This window comes from Orcinus orca, chromosome 3 (assembly GCF_937001465.1).
Source record: "Orcinus orca chromosome 3, mOrcOrc1.1, whole genome shotgun sequence".
Lineage (NCBI taxonomy): Eukaryota > Metazoa > Chordata > Mammalia > Artiodactyla > Delphinidae > Orcinus > Orcinus orca.
In genome coordinates, this window is record NC_064561.1 from 4,028,090 (window position 1) to 4,048,881 (window position 20,792).

At 55.1% G+C, this 20,792-nt stretch overlaps 1 protein-coding gene across 1 annotated transcript in view; it reads right to left on the reverse strand.

Moving 5' to 3' along the window:
- The window catches only part of PTPRS (protein tyrosine phosphatase receptor type S), a 103,382-nt gene extending 82,936 nt beyond the window's left edge, over positions 1-20,446 (reverse strand). Inside the window, exon 1 of the mRNA XM_049707558.1 lies at positions 20,276-20,446. The gene's annotated coding sequence lies outside the window, so the exon portion shown is untranslated. The remainder of the gene's footprint in view (positions 1-20,275) is intronic.
- Between the last annotated feature and the right edge of the window lie 346 nt (positions 20,447-20,792).

The window sequence follows — 20,792 nt, forward strand, 5'->3', positions numbered from 1 at the left end:
CAGTGGCAAAAGGGCGCCTGTGAGCACCTGAGTCAGGCCCCGTCCCTCCTCTGCCCACAGCCCTCCAGGGCTCCCACCTCCCTGAGAGCAAAACACCAAGTCCTCCCCTCAGCCCACAAGGTCCTGCACGACCTGCCCCGTCCCCTCCCTGCCCTCACCTCCTCCCTCTCTCCCCGTCGCTCACTCTGCTCCAGACACACGGGCCTCCACACACCAGGCATGGTCCTGTCCCTGGGCCTTTGCACGGCTCTCCCCCCAGCACCCCCACCCCAGGAACACCTTTCCTCCAGATCGCCACATAATTCACTCTCTCACCTCCTGCTGGTCTTTACTGAAAAGTCACCTCCTCAGAGAAGCCTACCTTGATTCCGTAACTAAAATAGTCCCTCCTTATCACCTACCCCTTTCCCTGGCTTCATTTTTCTTAAAGGCATGCTATAGCTCCTTAAATATTTAACCTATTTATTTGTGTATTGTTCTTCTCCCTGCTATGCTTCACAAGGACAGGATTTTTCTTGTCTTCTTCACCACTTTATTCCCAGCACCTGGGTCAGGGCCCAGCATACAGTAGGTGCTCAATAAATATCCACTGATGAACCTCTAGATGCTCCCCAGCAGGATCTTGGACCCAGAGGAGGCACTGTGATTATTTTCTCAACACTTAGAAGCTTTTCTTGGGGCCTAAAATAAAATTTTAGATCTGAAACCACGGGAGGTTTCTGCTACTGGTCTGGTGGGAACCGCCAAAGAATAAAAACATTCCTATCCTACTAAACTGTTAAGCGGAAGCCTGTGCTCACTTGCTGGTGGCTGGAATGGAGATTACAGACACTCTGTAGGGTGACCAGGTGAGATCCAGCGAATTCTAGAACGTGCATTCCACATAGAATCTCTTACTCGTGCTTGAAGCCTGTGTGTGAAAAGCACTGCAGCTCATCTCACAGGAAAGTGAAAGAGAGAGATGGGTGGGCATGACAGTCAGGAAGGGGCTGGACAAGCCAGTGGCATAGTACACAGCCCAGAAAAAGGAGATGAAGGCTCTGTACATACTGAGTCTGTTTGTGAAAAAGCACGGCACAGAAGTTGGGTGTAGGATGTGTGGGAAAGGAGAGAGGAGACCAACAGACCTAGAGGTACTAATGCTGAAATAATAAGAAGAATACTTGCTAATATTTTAAGACCATGTATTATTTGCTAGACACATATCTCACCTAATTCTCTCCATTTTACAGAAGACAAAATTGAGCCTCAGAGAGGTCAGGCCACTTACCCAAAGTCACACAGCTTGGAGGTGGCAAAGAGGGGATATGAGCACAGGTCACCTGGGCCCAGAGCCTGACCTAGGATGAGGTGAACAAAGCTTGCTAGCAGTCGAGCTCAACACCTGGTAGACAGTAGGTGCCCAATGCCATGGAGATGCCCAAGGGCAAAGGGAGCAGAGGAAGGACTGCTCAGAGGGAAACGGTGAGAGTTACTGAGCAGTCGGTCGGATGTTTGCTGGGGAGAAGGGAGGAGGGCTTGAGCAATCAATGCAAACGTTGGAAACCGGGCATCGGGGAGCGAGGTGGCTGGCTCGGAAGAGAACAACTGGCTGCCAATCTCATTTCCTCCTGTGACAGAGATGGGCAGGGCTGGCCGGAACCCACAGCTGGCATGAAGCCAGGGCCAGCAGGGACCTCCTGTCACCTGTGATGTGTTCATCAAGAGCGAGGGGAAAGTCATAACCATCCAGGGTGGGTGGCAGGAGGGAGTGTGCGCGGGCCCTTTTGGCGGGGGGAGGGGAGAGCCTGGCCCAAGGTCAATGTGGTCCCTGGCAAACCTTTCCTCTGCTCTGCCTCAGTTGGACCAACTCACCATTCAACCTGTGTTTACAGAGAACCATATGGTATGAGGTCCAAGACCATGAGTTTGATGTGAGTTTGGTCCCAGGCTCTGCTCCTTGCTTACTCAATGACCCGAAGTAAGTCACTTCCCTTCCATGAACCTCAGTTTCCCCATCTGTAAAATGGAGTCATCACTCCCTGGCTTGGGACAAGTCACAGGCCTTAGATTCAGAGCAACCCGAGTCTGAACTGTGGCTTAACCTCCCAGCTGAGTGGCCTCGGGCAAGCAGTTTAAGCAATCTGGGTCTGCTTTTCTTTCTCTTTAACAAGGAGTTAAAGGATCCTTGTCTGAGCCCCTGGATCAAGCCATGCCTGAAGCTGGTCTATTCTAACATCAGTCTTCTCAGTTACAAGAGCCAATCAATCCATCTGCTTTTTTAAAAAAAAAACTAAAGTCAGTTGATTTGGGTTTCTCCTCCTTTCAAGCTGCATGCCCACTGTGCAACTGAGGATAGAGCTTCATTAGTAGCATGGCAGGAAGCTGAGGATAACCATCAAGGTTATCCCTGCACAACAGTCAACCTGCTGAGGGACTTCAAACAGACTCAGACCTCTGGGTCTCAGAGCTTTCAGAACGCAGATGCTGGCAAGCAACGTCCACACGGCATCATCCAGATCTGGGACTGAGGGCAGCGCCTGCTTACTTTGCACCTACCTCGTGCCCACTGACCGGCTGCCTATTACGGACCCATTGGTCTAACATCTACCACGATCCATTCAGTGGGCACCTACTATGAGCTGGGCCCCATGAAAGACACAAGATTTAACCACTTCACCTTGAAGGCTCACAGTGACTTTGCATAGGAATCCTTGCCCATGCTGTTCCCTCTGCCTGGAACACCATTCCCTCCTCTCTCTGCCCAAGTAACTCCTACTCAACCACCACATCTCAGATCAGCTGCCACCCCCTCCAGGAAGCCTTCTTTGACCTCCCCTCCCATTGTTCACTCTCAGAGCCTTGCATCCTCTCTCCCTCTTCCTCATCCCAGTTCCAGAGCTGACGATTTCTGTATTTCATTGAGTTTAAGCTGCGTAATTATATTACGCGTCAATAAGAAAGAAAAAATGCTGCCAGTTAAACTGGACATGACTTCCTTATCACACAGAATTATCATTTGACAGCAACTGAAAGAGCTTTTTTAGACTTCTTTGGACGGACACTTTGATCACCTTTCTCTCCTGAACATAAATGCAAAGTGTAAGTAAAATATATGGTTCAAGTTTTTCTAAACCACCTCTGTGTTCCAAGCCCACCTCTTCTGAATTGCTTTTCACCCCAGTGCTGCTGACTTGGGGTTCTGCACGTGGCACCGGTCCCTGTGCGGCCAGGCCCCAGGCACCTAGCATTTCCCATGGGTGGCTGCCCCAAGATTTCCCTCCAAGCCTCTGACACCCGCACTAAGGGATCCACGGAAGGTACTGATAATGCGTGGAAGGCTCCCACCCACCCTCATGTGGCCCAAGCACTGTGGTTTTGTCAACTAACATTTTGGGGGCTGCAGTGGTCAAGACAGGAATAACCAATCTGCCTAAAACTACCTGGCGCACAGCAGGAACTCAAAACATATTACTGGGATGACGAGCTGAGTCTGACTTCACAGTAAATGAGAGTTCAGAGAGGCTGGGCAAAAGCCATGAAATCACACAGCAAAGTAAGAGGTAAGGGCAGATTCAAATCCAGGATCGCTGGCTTTGTCCCGGTCTACCTGCCAACAGCACTTACAATGTATTTTTCTAAAATAGGGCAGGGCGGGGACCCCAGCCAACATCTTGACTAAGAGAACTCAACCTCACAGGAGCCTTTAAATACACGGCGTAAAAAAAAAAAAGATACAAATGAACTTATTTATAAAACAGAAACAGACTTACAGGTATCGAAAACAAACTTATGGAGTGGCATGGACTTATATACACTACCAAATGTAAAATAGATAGCTAGTGGGAAGCAGCCGCATAGCACAGGGAGATCAGCTCCATGCTTTGTGACCACTTAGAGGGGTGGGAGGGAGATGCAACAGGGAGGGGATATGGGGATATATGTATACATACAGCCGATTCACTTTGTTATACAGCAGAAACTAACACACCATTGTAAAGCAATTATACTCCAATAAAGATGTTAAAAAAAAACAAAAACAAACTTATGGTTACCAAGGGGGAGACGTGGGGGGAGGGATAAATCAGACCTTGGGATGAACATACACATACTACTATATATAAAATAGATAACCAAAAAGGACCAACTGTATGGTACAGGGAACTCTACTCAATATTCTGTAATACCCTATATGAGAAAAGAATCTGAAAAAGAATAAATATATGTACAACGGAATCACTTTGCTGTACACCGGAAACTAACACAACATTGTAAATCAACTCTACTCCAATAAAATTTTAAATAAACAAATAAATAAAGAGGGTCAATCTATACATAAATTAGGAGGAAGTGACACATGTGAAGTGCTTAGAGAGCAAGCTGCACCCCAGCCAGGCCACCCAGCCGCTGTGCAACATCTAGCTGTGTGACACTGGGCAAATGACTCAACCTCTCTGGGCCTGTTTCTCCACCCACCCAATGGGTATAAGAGTCCCTGCCTCACAGAGCTACCATGAAGATTAAACCTATGAAAAGTCTGCCTTCAAACTCTATCCCAAATCTTCCCACTTCTCCCCATCTTCTGTCTCCACCTGTTCCATCCCACCATCCTGCCTGGACCAGTACAGTCTCCTCTGCCCTGTGCCCCCCACTCCCACCGTCTAGCCTCCCTGCAGCAGCCAAAGGGCTCCTGTGAGTGTCTGAGTCAGGTACCCACCTCCCTCCTCTGGGTAAAAGCCCAAGGCCTCCCTGCCTGTGCTCTTACATGACCTGCCCCCACCCCTGTCCCCTCCCTGCCCTCCCCTCCTCCCTCTCTCCCCCTCACTCACTCTGCTCCAGACACACTCGCCTCCTCGATGTTCCTCCAACACGCCAGGCACGGTGCTGCCTTTGCACAGGCTATGCCCTCTGCCCAGAACATTCTCCTCTGACACAGCCACTTGGCTTCCTCCCTCACCTCCATCAGGGTTTTACTCAAATTGTCAACTCCTCAATAAAAAGCCGTCCCTACAACCCCATTTAAAATGATGGCCCTGGGACTTCCCTGGTGGTCCAGTGGTTAAGACTTCGCCTTCCAATGCAGGGGGTGCAGGTTCGATTCCTGGTCAGGGAGCTAAGATCCCACATGCCTCACAGCCAAAAAAAAAAACCCCAAAACATAAAACAGAAGCAGTACTGTAACAAATTCAATAGAGACTTTAAAAAATGGACCACATAAATAAAAATAAAAAAAATAAAAATAAAATGACGGCCCTGGGACTTCCCTGGTGATCCAGTGGTTAATAGTCCGCACTCCCACTGCAGGGGGCGTGGGTTCGATCTCTGGTCAGGCAACTAAGATCCCGCATGCTTCACGGTGCAGCAAAAAAAAAAAAGAAAAAGAAACTTAAAATAAACATCGATTAAAAAAATAAAGATCAATTTTAAAACTTAAAAAGTTAAATAACATACATGACAGCCCTCATCCCTCCACTCACGTACCCCTTTCTCTCTTTTACCGTGTTCTCTTATCACCACCTGACATGACACATAGTTTGCTTATTACCTCTTCCTGATCAGAACGTGAGCCCCACAAAGGCATACACTTCTTCTTCCCCGCTGGGCCCCGGCAGAGACCCAGCACACAGTAGGTGCCCGGATGACAAGGCACAGATGTGGGGAGGCGGCAGCCACAGCTGAACCAGCCACCGGTCCTCCAGGGCTGGCTGGCGGAGGAAGCAAATCCACGCCTCCTCCGGGGGGCCCTTCCTGTCCCCATTTCTGAGCTATCCCTAGACTCTGCCCTCTGCCCCCTTTCCTGAGCCTCCAGCCAACACCTGCTGAGGAAACGCAGGAAGCAGGGGCGGCCTCCGTGGTGCCTGTGGCCTGGGATGGGCATGTTCCTCCGGGCAGTTTAATCCCTGCCCCGTTGGAAGGGAGGCCCCAGAGGTTGAGCCAGGACCTCCAAGCCAAACAAACAGACCGACTCGAGAAGCATCCACCTCCCCGATCCCGCTGCCAGGAAGAGGTGCCGCTCTGGAAGGTGCCTGATAACTATTTAGGGAATAGACGTATTATTTAGGGGCGCCGTGTCACCCTCACTCGCAGCCCAGCAGTAAGGCTTCACCCTTGCTAACTCATCGGATCCTCCCAAGGACCCTGGGAGGGTGGGGTCATCATTTTCCCTGTTTTACAGATGGGGACACTGAGGCCGGGAGGTGAAATCACAGCAGATGAGGAATAGAGCTGGGACTTGAATCCAAGCCATCTGGTCCTCGAGTCTGCCTCTTAACCACTAGTCTACATGGTCTCAATGAATACAAGTATAAAACACGGCAGGAAAACATCCGCAACACCTACGGACCACTGGCTGTGTCCTTGGCCTCGTGGGGGAGGGGGAAACAGCGAGTGTACCTTATCCCTCAGCCATCTTCCAACAATCTGGTAACATGCTCCATTCTAAAGATGAGGAAAACTGAGTCCCCGAGGGAGGTAGTGATTTCCTGAAGGTCCCCAGAAGCGGCAGTGCCCAGACCTGGCACCAAATTCACTCCATCCTTCCCTGGGATGGGTAATGCAGGCTGTTTCAGAGGTGGCCCGAGTGCTATAACGAGGTCGGCTCACATCTCAAGAACACCCACTGTGTGCTGGCCCGAGTGAAAAACCATCAGGGGTCTTATTTCCAGGTGGGTATACTGAGGCTCAGAGAACTTCAGCCATGTGCCTGGGTCCCGAGATGTCCCCATTTCACAGACCAGTGAACCGAGGCTCAGAGAAGTTGCTCCATGTGCCTGAGGCCACACAGCCAGCAAGAGGCAGCCCTGGGACTCGGACCCAGGGCTTCCTGACCAGACTTGGAACCGTGGGCTGGCGTGAGCCTGCAGTGGAAGCTCTCAGCTCTGCAAACCAGACACCCCTTGGCCGCGATGGAGGGTCAGGATCCACGGGAACACACAGTGCGAAACCCCAAATGACAAGTGTCGGCATGGAAACAGCCTGTGGGTGGCTGGGCTTCTTCAGGCGTAAAAATGGGAGGGGGGGGAACACCTAACACCAACTGTATTTTTAAAAATCCCACAGCAATAAAGAGGCTGGACCGTCAGCACGGCATCACGTCCGTGGGCAGGCAGAAGCCCCAGAACGCAGGGACACTGCTATTTTAAAGGGGCTATTTCTGGAGGCCGAGGTGAGAACACGGGGGCGGGAGGAAGGATCAGGAGCAGCCGCTGGGCGGCCCGAACTGGCCGCCTGCAGGGGGAGGGGGGAGAGGCTAGTGAAAAGGGAGAACTCGGGAGCCACCTGCTTGGTTGGTGCCAACGCAGGCGCTGCCACGAGCCAGCTGGAGGACCTCAGGCGTCTCAGAGCCTCATCTCTTGCCCTGTGGACGGAGATCTGTGGGTGCAAAACGTGCACGGGGCCCTACTGTGCACAGGCGCTGCTGTGGACGTAGCAGAGGAGACGGCCGAAAAGGAGGTGGATGACAAGTAAAAGGCATAAGACATGGAGATGGCGACAGCGATTCCAGTAAAAGCAGAGCAGGAGAGGGGAAGATGGTGGCCAGGTAGACAGGCGGATTTGCAAATAACACTCTTACAAATCGTTTCGCAAGTAATAACTTTGCAAATCTTCACAGGGAGGTCAGGGGAAGCCTCACTTAAAAATGAGCAGAGACCCGAGGAGAGAAGGAAGAAAAGCACTGTGTCCTGAGGCTCACCTACTGCCGCTATTAGGATCAAGTTGGGCGGCGGATGCCAAAAAGCTCACAAGAGAGGCACCTTCACATAAAAGAAGCTCCCAGGTCGTCCTTTCAGGGCTATTTTGCCCACCCCATAATCATCAGGGTCCAGGCTCCTTCCACCTCTTTGATCCCCCATTCTTATCCCTGATACCTGCCTCATGGTCCAAAATGGCTGCTTGGGTGCCTACCATCACCTCCGTATTCCAGCTGGGGGTGGGGAGAAGGAAGCATGTGCTACCTCCCTTTGAAGGCATTTCCAGGAAATTCTGTTCATTTATCCCACTGGTCAGAACTGAATCATATAGCACAGACAGCTGCCAAGGTACAATGGGAAATTTTTTTTTTTTCCACCAGGTGGCTATGTGCCTAGATAAGTCAAAGGGTTCAATTGCTGTGGAGGAGAAAGACGGGATATTGGTAGACCCCACCAAAAACACGTAGCCCGACGGGGTTAGGTCTTACTTTCAAACCAGTGTATCTGAGAGACTTTGGCCTGCATAGAGAAGACAGATGTTATCAGGGCCAGCCCCCTGCCTCCATGCCAGGATGCCTTTCATTCATCCCAGGTTCCGCCTCCCCAAATACCCCAAGGTCAGAAACTGGCCACAGCCCAAGTTCAGGCTCCGTGTTTCCAGGGGCCCCTCGGAAGGCAGGACCCCACCTACGGTCTGTGCTCGCTAAGCACCTGGGCCCAAGGCACCAGGCATCTCCCATCCCACCTTGCGCCTGCCTGGTGAGGACGCCCAGCCAATTCATCTCCTTCTCCTCGGTAAACAACTGTCAGGGAAAATAAATAGTTTTTAATAGGCTCATTAATTGAATTCAGGGAGAAATAACCTTCTCCCCAGGCTGTTGAGAAGGAATACTCAAGACACACACAAGAAAGTCCTAGCACCCTGGTCGGAAGGTGGAGACCCCCGAACGGTTCTAGCCATGTTCAGCCACATGAACTCAACCAGCAAGGGCGCCATCCCCCTCCCCGGCTTTTTCCAGCCTTCTCAAGGTTGGAAGTCTCCGGTGGGTGCTAACTGGGCTTTAACGCCTCAGTAGCCCTTGGCCTCTGCTCTAAGCCTGTGGCGGTAGCAGGATGATTTAATGTCCTTTTTTTTTTCTTTTTTTCTTTTGGCTCTCATCACATTTATTTCAAAGGTTCTGCCTTCTTATGTCAAGGACATACCACGTTGCCCATTCATGAGAGTAAGACAAATTTTTCTCCTTTAAGTTTTCAAAGAGAATGGGTTTCAAGAAAACTACCAAGTCACTAGGAGGACCAGGTAGGTGGGGCAAAAGGCACACGTCAAAGTGAGTGACTGAAATTTGGGTGATGTCGGGGAGAGCACTGGATGCGGAGTCCAGAGGCCTCGACGCAGCCCACAGGGTGACTGAGGCACAGAACTAGAAGGTCAGAACTGACCCCCTGCACCTGTCGAGGGCTCTGGCCACACAGGTGTGACTCAGTTTCCCCACCGCGGCTCAGGTGGTCCTGGGGCAGGCCTCCTGCCAGCCTGCTCTCAGCACTGCAGCAGGAGACTCGACACCCCTGGGAGAAGCCAGACTTGGGCCCTGCTGCTCCCAGGACCCCCAAACCCTTTGTCCCCCAAAGCTCTGTATGCAGGTCCCCCAGTTTGCCCCCAGAAGGCATTCACCATCATGCTGTATTGTACGATGTTTAGCCAGTTCCATCTTTGCCATGCCAGCACTTTCCAAGCACACTCGGTACAGATCTTTCTAATCATTCAAGAGACAGTCTTTGCTCCCATTTTAGACAAGGAGACTGAGGCCCAGGGTCATGCTGTGCGTGAGGCCAAGATTCAAACGTGGGTTATTCAGATGTCCAATTCAATCCCTCAAAGAAAGCCTGGCCCATTCCTGGGGGCTCCTCAGTGACTTTTCTACCTATCTGGCCGGATGCACACGGTGTCAAATGAACATCAGGGCTCCTTGAGTCTTAAAAATCCCCTGGCCCAGTTACTATGTCATTTGGGGGTTCCCTGCTCCTTTGGGCTTCTCACCTCCTCCCCAGGAGACAAGAAACCTCATGGACTGTTTCAGGGTTCCCTGACCCCATGACACCTGTCCTCAGGGCCCCTGGCTCTCAGCAGCCAATCATCATGGCTTCTGCGCCAAACAGCTCAGACATGCAGAGACTCATGAGGGCAGGCAAGCGGCCGAGGTCACACAGCACCTCCACTGGGGACTTGGTCTCCTAGCCTCCCTGCCCAGGGCAGTGGGAACTGAGTCAGGGCGTTTCAGCCGCCTGATGCGGGGCTTTCCCGGCCACCATGACCCACCTAATCTGGACAATTAGACACGCTGGGTCTAGTGCAGGAGGGCAGTGGCTCTCCAAAACCAGGGTGGCTGGTCTGGGGAGGGGGGGCCAGGTGGAGCTCCCATCCTGAAAAGGGGGGCAGACAGACCGCAAAACAGCAACTGAGGAAGTAAAATAAAAAGAGTGCCGGGGAACACTGGCTGGATAGGGTTGGCCTGGCCAGAAACGGAGCTCCTGGCGGAGGAAACAGCAAGGACAAAGGCCTGGAGGTGGGAGAAGGAAGGTCAAGGTGGTTGGTACAGAATGAGTGAGGAGGGAGTGGATGGAGAAGCCGGCAGGGGACTGGCTGGCAAGCAGGGTTTGGGTGTGCCAACCAGAGAGGCAAAGCAACTTCCCTGAAGTCACACAGCTCGTAAGAGGCAAAAACATATCTCACATCCAGACCAGCCGACAACATGTCCCTCCTTCTGCGACCAGCCTTCTGGCTCCATAATTGCTATGTGCTCCAGCTGGGCAAAATGAAACCGCAGAGCCTCCTCGTGCAAAAATTATTAAGAATTTCAGGGCTTCCCTGGTGGCGCAGTGGTTGAGAATCTGCCTGCTAGTGCGGGGGACATGGGTTCGAGCCCTGGTCAGGGAGGATCCCACATGCCGCAGAGCAACTGGGCCCGTGAGCCACAACTACTGAGCCTGCGCGTCTGGAGCCTGTGCTACACAACGAGAGAGGCCGCGATGGCGAGAGGCCCGCGCACCACGATGAAGAGTGGCCCCCACTTGCCACAACTAGAGAAAGCCCTCGCACAGAAACGAAGACCCAACACAGAAAAAATAAATTAATAAAAACTCCTACCCCCAACATCTTCTTTAAAAAAAAAAAAAAAAGAATTTCAAGAAAGCAAGAGCAGATCATTGAACCAAGTAAAGACCCCCTGAACCTCCACAAGCACAGAAATGCCACCTCAGTTCGCCTGTGGGCACATAGGCAGCCCCAGGAAAAGGCTCCAGCGTGCCAGTTTCTCATCCTCACTCTGTGCCTCAGTTTCCCCATCTGCCAGGTGGGGCGACAGCTGCCACCTCTCAGGGCTGTTCTAAGGATGAAAGGAGAAAATCTGAGTGAAGCCGGAGCCCAGGGCCAGACACGCAGTGTAGGCTCCATGACGGGGACTTCATGCCTGTTTGGGTTATTTCTCCTCCGTTGCAGTTGTTTGGGAAATTGTGGGTGTGGAGCTCCATCCACATCTCCCCCAGCGGTTCATGAAGATGGGGGATGGGAGAGCACAGTCATTTAGTCCCTGCTTGTGTACCCTGGGTGCCAGGTCCCCTATCAACGTGACAGCATTTAACTCCCAGTGACACAGCAGGCAAGATGTATTCCCATTTCATGGATGAGAAAAGCGAGGCTGGGGGCAGGGAATAAGGGGTCACCTCACACAACCGGGTAGGGCCTGTACCAGGATTCGAACTTAGTGCTCCGGCCTCCAAAGGCCAGGTGGGAAAAAAGGGGAAAGACCTGCCCGCAGCAGCCCCTCCATCTCCCAGATCCGGCACTGTCACCAGAAACCCCAGCCGTTCGTGCTTCTAGAATCCATACGTCAGGCGCAACTACCCGCTTGTGATAATCAACTGGGCCGTGGGGCCGGGACAGGTGGGCAGCGGGAACCCGTTAGCAATCTCAGCGTTTGAGTCCAGCAAGGCGGTGCAAGGCACGGGAGGCGGACGTTCATGGACAAGCCAATGGCCCGGCCGCCTGATTTCTCTCACCACTGGGGTCTGGAGCACAAATCAGGTTTTCTAAGGCTCAGCATTACTGACATTTAGAACCTGATCGTTCTCTGTGGGGGGCCATCCTGGGCGCTGCGGGATGTTAAGCGGCATCCCTGACCCCACCTGCTCGATGCCAGGAGAGCCCCCAGTCGTGATGACCACAGATGTGCCCAGACATCGCCCTGTGTCCCCTGGAGGAGTGAAATCGCCCCTCGTTGAGAACCACTGTCATGAACTCTACTGATAACGCAGGTGACCCGGTGCCCCAGCCCCGGGAGCAAACAGGTATTTCCGGAAAAGACAAGAGGCGAGGAACGGGTCCCGCAGACAGAAGAGAAGTCACAGCCCTGCCCCGTGCGACGCACCGGCTTCCTTCTGTGTAGCATTTAAGTTTATCATTATGACCAATATTAATATAATCAGAGCCAACGTTTATCGAGCGCAGCTGCTGGCCCAGGCCCTGTTCTCCGCCCTCCCTGTGAATAATCGCGCCACTGCCTCCAAATAACTCCTCAATGTGGCTGTGATTCTTCGATCCATTTTAGAGCCCGGGAAACTGAGGCTTGGGGACGGCAAGTGAGCTGTCGAGTCCACACAACTGGCAAACGGAGGTGTTGTAAGGAGAAGAACGATCAAAGAATGGAAAAATAGGGCAATTTCATGTAAAAAAAAAAAATCTAGATTTCTGGTTTATCTTGGAAAACCAAGCAGATCTGGCTGTGGAGCCATTCAGGGCTGCCCGTGTGGTGCCCACCACCCCTCGGCATGAACTGCCCAGCACTGATGCGTGCGCACTGGGGTTTGAGAATGACATTTCTGCCATGTCTTTTTTTCTTTTTTTAATTTTTAGTGGAGTATAGTTGCTTTACAATGTGGTGTTCGTTTCTACTGTACAGCAAAGTGAATCAGCTATACACATACATATATCCCCTCTTTTCTGGATTTCCTTCCCATTCAGGTCACCGCAGAGTACTGAGTAGAGTTCCCTGAGCTATACAGTAGGTTCTCATTAGTTATCTATTTTATACACAGTATCAATAGTGTATATATGTCAATCCCCATCTCCCAATTCATCCCACGCCTCCCTTTCCCCCTTGGTATCCAAACGTTTGTTCTGCCATGTTACCCTCTCTAGACTGGTGTGAAGACATCCAGCCCACCCTTCTAGTGCGAGGCCCAGCCGGGCGGGCGGGCAGGCAGGCAGGCAGGCAGGCATGGCTGTGTGGCTTTAGGCAAGTTGCTCTCCCTCTCTGGGCCTCGGCATGACAGTTGTTCGAAGAGGTGTTTCCCCAACTCCCAGGTCTCCACTAGCAATGATCTTTGCACCCAAGCTCTGGGGGCTTTCAGCAAACTCTAGCTGCACGTGTGGAAACTGCAATGTGAACTCCTCAGTGTCGGGACCCCATGTGGTCACCCACCTCTTGCTTCTGCTTCCCTCACCTCCTGCCACACACAGCTGAAGATGCTCCACCTCCCAGCTTTGCACCTGCTGTTCCCAATACCCGTTCAACTCAGAAAGGTCCCCCTGATGCCCACCCCAGACAAAATAGTGGCCTGGTGACCTGTCGGGGGCCATGGGATTTCCAGTCTCTGCAGAGCCCTACTGCAGCCGATATTTTTTCTTGCTTAGCTTATTTATGTATTCAGCCTCTCCCAACAGACTGCAGGGTCCAGGGGATGGAGGACCGAGCCTGCCTTGTTTACTGCTGTATCCCCAGAATTCGACTTTCATTTGCTTTTATTTACAAAAAGAAAGAAAGGAAAAGAATGTACAAAGCGCTTTCTGTCTACCTGGCATGTATTTGTTCATGAGTAAAGCAACACCAAAGCACCCATTTTACAGATGAGGAAACTGAGGCGCACGGCCGCTACATAACTAGTCCAAGGCTCCACAGCTGGTCTACATACACAGTCTGAGGCCCCACAGCTGGTGAGCAGCAGAGCTGGGATTTGAACCCAGAGTCTGGCTCTTGAGTTCTCTGGCCGCCGGTATTCAACAAATACTGATTGACTGAATGAATGAATTGGCAAATGAAGGAATGAAGGCTCACACACCAAGCTTATACACTGACTGCTTTCCTGAGCACCTCTCAGCAGGGCCCGAGGCAAAGCTGAGCCCACACGGCCCCGAATTGTCCCGGACCTCCCCCCAGGCACTCACCCAGATCCACCCATAGCTCTGGAAGTCGGGGGGCCACTGTCTGAGGTCTCAGGAGTGTGGGAGCCACCTGCCCTCTCCGCCTGCCTTGTCTGGCTTCCCATGGCTCAGATCCTGCCAGGCCCTGGCCCGGTCCTGCTGCAGAAGTGGGGCGGCCTTGATTAGGCAGCCAGTGACGGGGAACGCCCCAGTTTGCAGTGGCTGAGTCATCCTAATGTTTCTCCCATGCTAGACCCCGTGAGGGGCTGAGGGTTGGGGGGTGCTGCTGGGGAGCCCCCACCGGGCAGGTCTGGCTATGGATCAACACATCACTTTACACGCATTAACTCATTTAATCCTCCCAACAAAGCTATGAGGTGGATAGCGTTACTCTCCATTTTACAGATGTGACCATGGAAGCACAGAGAGGTTGAGCAACTTGCCCCAGGTCACAAAGCCAGCGAGAGGCAGAGCCGGGATTTGAAACCAAGCAACCTCGGACCAGCGTCCATACTCTTACCCTCTGAGGAAGGCAGCTGGGAGCCCCGGAGTCTCCACAGTGACTTGCACTCAGCAGGTGAACCGTCATCAAAGCTACTTCTTTGACAATGGGGCAGAGCCCCAGCTCCTTCCCAGGGGTTAAGACTTCAGGTTCTGGCAGCCACTAGTCCTGGGTAAGATTTCCAGTTCTGTCACTTGTGGACTGTGTGACCTCGGGCCAGTGAAGACCTCTCTCTGTGCCTCAGTTTCCCTGTCTGCAAAATGGGGTTCCGAGCATGCTCCTAAGGTGCTTACTCAGCGTAGGACCTGGCACGGGCACCAACTCCAAATAAGTCAGAGCAGCTATTATTATCCCCCGACATCCCCTCATTTGCTGATCACAGGGTTAATTATAAGTGGCATTAAATTATACACACACAGACGCATCGACCTCCCTTCCCCAGAACCCCTGAATCTCCACCAACACTCAATTACCCACACGACAGCACGACAATAGAGCATCTTCCCGGCCCCACTCCACCTAGCCTGCCTCCATCCGAGGGTCCCAGGCCTCTGGCACTGAGGATGCGACACCATTTGGGGGCCGGGCGTCATAAGACAGATGCAGCCAGCAACCGATGACACGTCCAAGAGCTGAGGGAGGCGCTTTACCTACAGCATCTCCTGTCCAGGCTTGCCATGAAGCAGGCTGTGATTGCTCTGATCTTAGAGATGAAGGAGCACAGAGAGGTCAACCAACCAGCCCAAGTATGCACAGTAGGGTGGGTGCTGGAAATCAGCGCCCCCCTCCAAGCCAGAGGCATAACTTCATTTTGCAAGTGAGAAGCCTCCCACACAGAGAGGTTAAAGGGCAGAGGCGATGCCACACAGAGAGGGAGAGAGGAAGGAGAGAACCAGGAAACAAAAAAATTGGGATTTTCAGTTTCCCTAGGAGGAAACGCCTGGCCTTCCTACAGGGGACTAATGTAATAGCAAAGAGTTCAAAAAACAAACCGAAAAAAACTCAAAAGCCGCAGGGACCATCCAGGGAGTTCTGGAGAAAATCTGCTTCAAAAAAAAGGGTATTTATGGGAGCGGGGTCACTGTGACCCAGAAACCCAAGCTCCAAGCCCCAGATCAGGGTGGAATCCATGGGAATGAGTATGGGGATCTCCGGGGAAAGAAACCTCGGTGTGTTTTCAGGTCTGGAATCCTTTTGGCCTCCGCAGGACTGGGAGGGCGCCTCGATTCCGAGAACAGGAGAGGGATTCCACGGCCAGCCCGGGATTCCACGGCCAGCCCGGAATAGCACCAACCCCCAGGTCCAGCCTGGCCAGACCCGGGGGAGGGGCAGCGGTATCGGCAGCTCCTCAGAGGAGGGGAGAGAGAAGAGAGACAAAAATAAAGCAACACGAAAGTCGGGGCCTGTCCGTGAGTCACTCCCACCCGCTTGTTAATTTTCGCCTTTGCAGAAGTGTAAGCCAATTGATTTTTTTCATGCTCCCCACACACAACACCCCGCCCCCCGCCCCCCGACAACGCTTCTGAAATATCAGAGACAAGACAGAAATGGTACGTCGGGGTTCTTTTTTTTCCCCTTTGTGTGTGTGTGTGTGTGTGTGTGTGTGTGTGTGTGTGTGTGTGCGCCTTTTCTTTCCTTAAAGAAAAAAGAGAGAAGGGGGAAAAAACCCACAAACCACACTCGAAATCCGTGAGCTTCTAGAAGGCCAGAGGGGGTGACAAGTTGGACCGCTGGGTCAGCAGACCCAGGTATCACCACTTCCTGTGCATCCCAAGCTAAGATCTGCCCATGTCCGGGCTGTCCGTCCTCCCGGTGACAGGCTGACATGCGCTTGAATTTCACCCCCTTCCAACACCCCATCTTCTCCGGCTATAAGCCAGGAGCTTTCTGGTTCCAGGCTGAAGTCAGACAAAATGTTTGAAACCATCTGAAAAGCCCTCATTCTCCCCAGCGCAGTGGTGTGACTGTTGTCCACGGACCCACACGGGGTTTTGTCAGCTTGGCACCTGGATCTGGGGACCCACTGTCCCCACTGGAGGCTGAGCCCCCCTGCGCGGCGGGCAGCTGGGGTCTCTCCACACTCCCCCGCCAGGCATATTTTGTAGCGGGGAAGGACAGGGCAAGGGCAGAGAGGGGCACCTCCTCCTTGCAAATTCTGGGAAACAGGCCACCCACCCACGGAGGGTGTGCCAGGAGGCTGTCCTAGGTGCAGAGGAAAGCGGGGTGGCATCTCAGCGCCCCTGCCTAGGCCCCCTGCCTCTTTCCAGAAGCACAAGCCCTCCCTCTACCCCCAGAAAGGGAGCCACGGCCCGCAACGTGCTGGCCAAGCCCACTGCACTTCCCAAGGACCTTTCTCAGGCTCCAGATGACTCTACAAATGGAACCTAATGCGCTCCATCTGGGGGTGGGGGGTGGGGTGGGGCGGGGATAGCTTTCAGCTGCAAACGTTAAGCTTTGTCAATTATCCCCCAAACCCGCCCGGTTTATAAATATCCGTCTTTATTTTTAGGGTTTTCCTCCCCATCCTGAAGTCTCTCAATGCCCCCCCCCCATACACAATGGCTACACTAAAGTCACGCGCAGCAGGTGAACCCGGGGCTCCCGGGTGCCGCGCCTCAGAGCCACGTAGTCCCTGCCCGTTCCTGCCTGCCCCTTCCCAGCCACCTCGCTGACCACTGTTTGGTGGAGTAATCAGCGAAGCCACAGGTCTCCTAGCGCCTGGCTCCTGGGAGCGGCAGCTGGAGGTGCGCTGTGCTCCAACACCTGCGACAGGCTGTTCAGTGCCAACCCAGAAGGCAGGAGGGGAAATCGAGTCACCCCTGGAAAGCCGTTTGCTGAGGGGAAGTGGATCTGTCTCCCCAACCCGTCCCGGGTCTAGGGAATACCAGGCAAAGCCCCACGCTCTGAACAGCCCAAAGAAGAAAATGAGCGCACAGCGATGGCTCCAGAATTGTCCCCCCAGATGCCACAACTAAATCCCTGACATCCAGGGAGCTTCTCCCCTTCCACCTGGTCCTGACACCTCGGCCCAGAACCACAGCCCCAGTGTTGGGAAAAAAATGCCCCATGTCTCTGAATGGGGCCCACAGATATGTGAAGATGCCCAGGATCCCCTGGGAAGCAGGGGAAAAAGAAAGGTGCTTGGAATGCTGCAAGGAGCTAGAAACAGAAGCACGGTCAGTGGGCGATGATTCCTGTGCGGGCAGCAGGCAGGCGCCTGGCTGGCAGCGCTCCTTTTCTGTGCCCACCACAAGGCCAGGGTCCCTGAGGGAGGAGGGTTCCCCCAAGAAGCCCAGCCCACACCCCAGCAGCGCCTTCCAATGCCACACACCGGCCACACCAGAATGACCCATCCCCCTGTCCCCGCAGAGGGTGAGGAGTGGGCCAGGCGTGGCCTCTCCTCGCAGGATGGCCACCGACATGACAGCACCAGCCCCCGTACCCCCCTGGGGGGCCAGTGTCATCGGCTGGGTGGCAGGAATAGAAAAGCGCATGAGCTCACCAGGCAGGCCGGGTCTCCCACGACGTTTTGTTTGCCTGTGCCCAATTATACCAAACTCTCAGGGCAATCAAGTATGGCGGGTGGCTGCCCCCAGGGGGCTGGGGGGGGCCGGGGCCCCAGGCAGAAGTGCACCGTCATGGTGAAGGTGCCCCCCAGGCCTGGGCACAGGGCAAGACGAAGCTTTCTGGAGGGGGAAGAATGGAGACACAACAGCAGGCGTCAAGAGATGCCTCTCGGAGGGCATTGTTGGGGGCGGGTAAGGGGAGCCAGCCAGAGACCCAGGCCCAAGTTGGTGGGCTCTAGGATTGGGGGGTGGGAAGCAGCCGCCCCCCAGCCCCAGCTGCCTGCCTTCCGCGGCCAAAGTATCAGCTGGCAGAGGAAGAAGAGAGCTGAGGGACAGAAGGTAGGCGAGATTGGCAGGGGGAGGGGGCACAAAGGAAGGGGACCCTGGGAGGGGGAGGGGAGCTATGCAAATGGTAGAATCGACAGAGTCCCTCAGCGATTAATAAAAGCTCCAGCAGCAGCGGTTGGTATCACAGGAGTAGAGGCGCGGGCTGGCTCTCTCTTCTCACTGGCGCAAGGTGGCTCAGAGGGGGAAGCAGGGCACCCCAAACAAAAGGAACCCTTGCCCCCTGCACCCCAGGAACAGCAACAATGGGGAACATCAAGGGAAGACTAGAACCCCGGCAGCCAAAGTCCTGGGGGGGGGGGCGAGGAGACCAATGGGAACCCAGAGCAGGTGGGTCCCTGTCCTCGGGACCCTCGGGGACCCTCGGGCTTTTGTCCCCGCTTCTCAGAGTCCTAATACCCAGCCTGGACACCTCAGACGCCCACCCACCTCTTTGCGAGCTGGGGGCCAGGCTGGTTTTTCAGGGGTTTGGCCAGAGGCAGAAGGGCCCCACACTCAGAATGAAGACTCCCCCAGATGGAGATGGGGGGAAAGGGGAATCCCAGCTGAGCCCGAGAGGGGGAGGGGAGGCACCCCCCAGACGAAGGCGCTGGGGAGGTTTGTTAATTTGGGGGATGAGGACCCTAGGGGGTGGCTAAATTTGAGGAAGGGTTGCAGAGGAAAGGACGCTCAAAAGCTGCTTATTTACGGCTCCTAGAGGAGGATTTGAAATCGGGGAAGAATCACTAAAGAGGAGGCTCTAGATTTGGGGGGGTGTGGCTGAAAAAAAGATTCCACTTTGGGGTGGATTCTCTGATTTGGGAATTTTGGAGAGAAGGCAGACGAAGGAGAGTTCTCTGATCTAGGGGGAGTTTCGTGGGGGTAAGTGCCCAGGATTTGTTTGTGTGCTGAGGGGGGGAGGGTGGAATTCTAAATTTGGGAGTGATTTCCGTAAGGAGCAGTGAACTTGGCCGCAACCCGGCCAAAACCCTTGCGCTCAGAGTATGGGCGCTCGAACTCGGAGGGCTTCCCTCCGGGCACGGCGCCCCCCCACCCGCACCCCCTTCAACCTGGTTCAGACGGCTCCGCCCCCGGGATGACGTCACCGCCCCTCCCCCCCGCAGCCCCCGAGGGGGCTCCCGGGGCGTGCGGAACCCGCGAGGCTGGCAGCTCCAGGGGCGGCTTCCCCTCTCCCGGGATCCCCACGGGGCCCCCAGCTCCGAAGGGAGGTCGGGGGCCGGGCGCGCGCGCCCGCCCGTCCGCCAGAGTCCCTGGGGCTGGGGGCTGCCTTGCCCCACCTGGGGAAACTGGGAGGGGGAGCTGGGGCCACAGTAGGGTGGGGCAAGGCTAAGGTAGCGGAAGGCTCCCCACCAAAGGATAGATGAGGCCGGGAGGGCACTAGGGGGAGACAGCATTGAGTAGGGGGGTTCTCTAGGGGAGGGGGATTGGAGAGCGAAGGTGGCGGGCAGAGCAGCGGCCCTGAGCGCACCGGCCAGTCGGTGCCCCCCTCGCTCCCACCGGGAGCCGACTGTCCCGGGCTGGTCTCCACTCCGGGGCGCTCCCTGCCTCCGGGACCCGGCCGGGGAGCCTGGCCGGGCGCCGCTGGGGCCAGCACCCCCTCCCCACACACGCGCGTCCTCCCTCCGCGCCTTTGCCCCGCCCGCAGCCCGGGGTGGTGCAGCCGGCGGCGCTGGGCAGCTTCCAACGCCGCGCTCCGGGCGAGTCCAGCCCAGCCCCCTCCCCCGCCGCGGCGAAGCCCCCCACCCCGCCCGCCGAGCCCTCCCCGCTGCCCCTGTCTGCCCCGACCCAGCCCCTCAGGGGCATTGTTCGGACGCAGCTTGCCAGGCTCAGCGGCTGGGCGTGCAGCCGGCTGCAACGGAGCATCCTCCAAGCACAATGGCCGTGTAGGCTTCCCCGGCACAAAGCCGGCGCTTTGCCCACTCCGCTGCCTCCGAGAACCCCATTGGAGCGCCTGCATTTTTTTAAATCGAATTCATGATTTTTTTTCCCCCCTTACCTGGAGGCTGGCTGGGCTGGGCTCCCCCGGCTCTGCCCCGCTTCACATCCTGGCTGTTGCATGGGATTCGAGCGGAGCCCGAGCGCCAGCGGCTCGCGGCGTGCGCGCGCCGGCCGGGCTGCCGGGCGGGCGGCGCGAGGACACTCACTGCGGCTCGCGCTCTCCTCGCGCCGGCTCGCGCGCCCCCCCAGTCGGTGACGTCATCCCTTCCGCTAGCGCCGCCGCCGCCGGCTGGGGGCGGGGCCGGGGCGGGGCTGGCACGGGCGTGTCACTGCGCAGCCGCATAGTCGCCACGCCCCTCGTCCAATGAGGCGGCTCGGCGGGGTCATGTGGCCCTGGGCGTTTAAAGGGCTGTGGGAGCACGTGGGGCGTGGGGCTTCGCGCGACACGTGGGTGGCGGCGTCAGCCCGGGGTGCCCGTCTGTCCGCGGGTCCGCCCGCTAGCCCCAGGGCGCTTGGCCCAAAGGCCATGGTGTTTGCCATGTGCTGCTGTAAACTCTGCCATGGCTCCCCAGTGC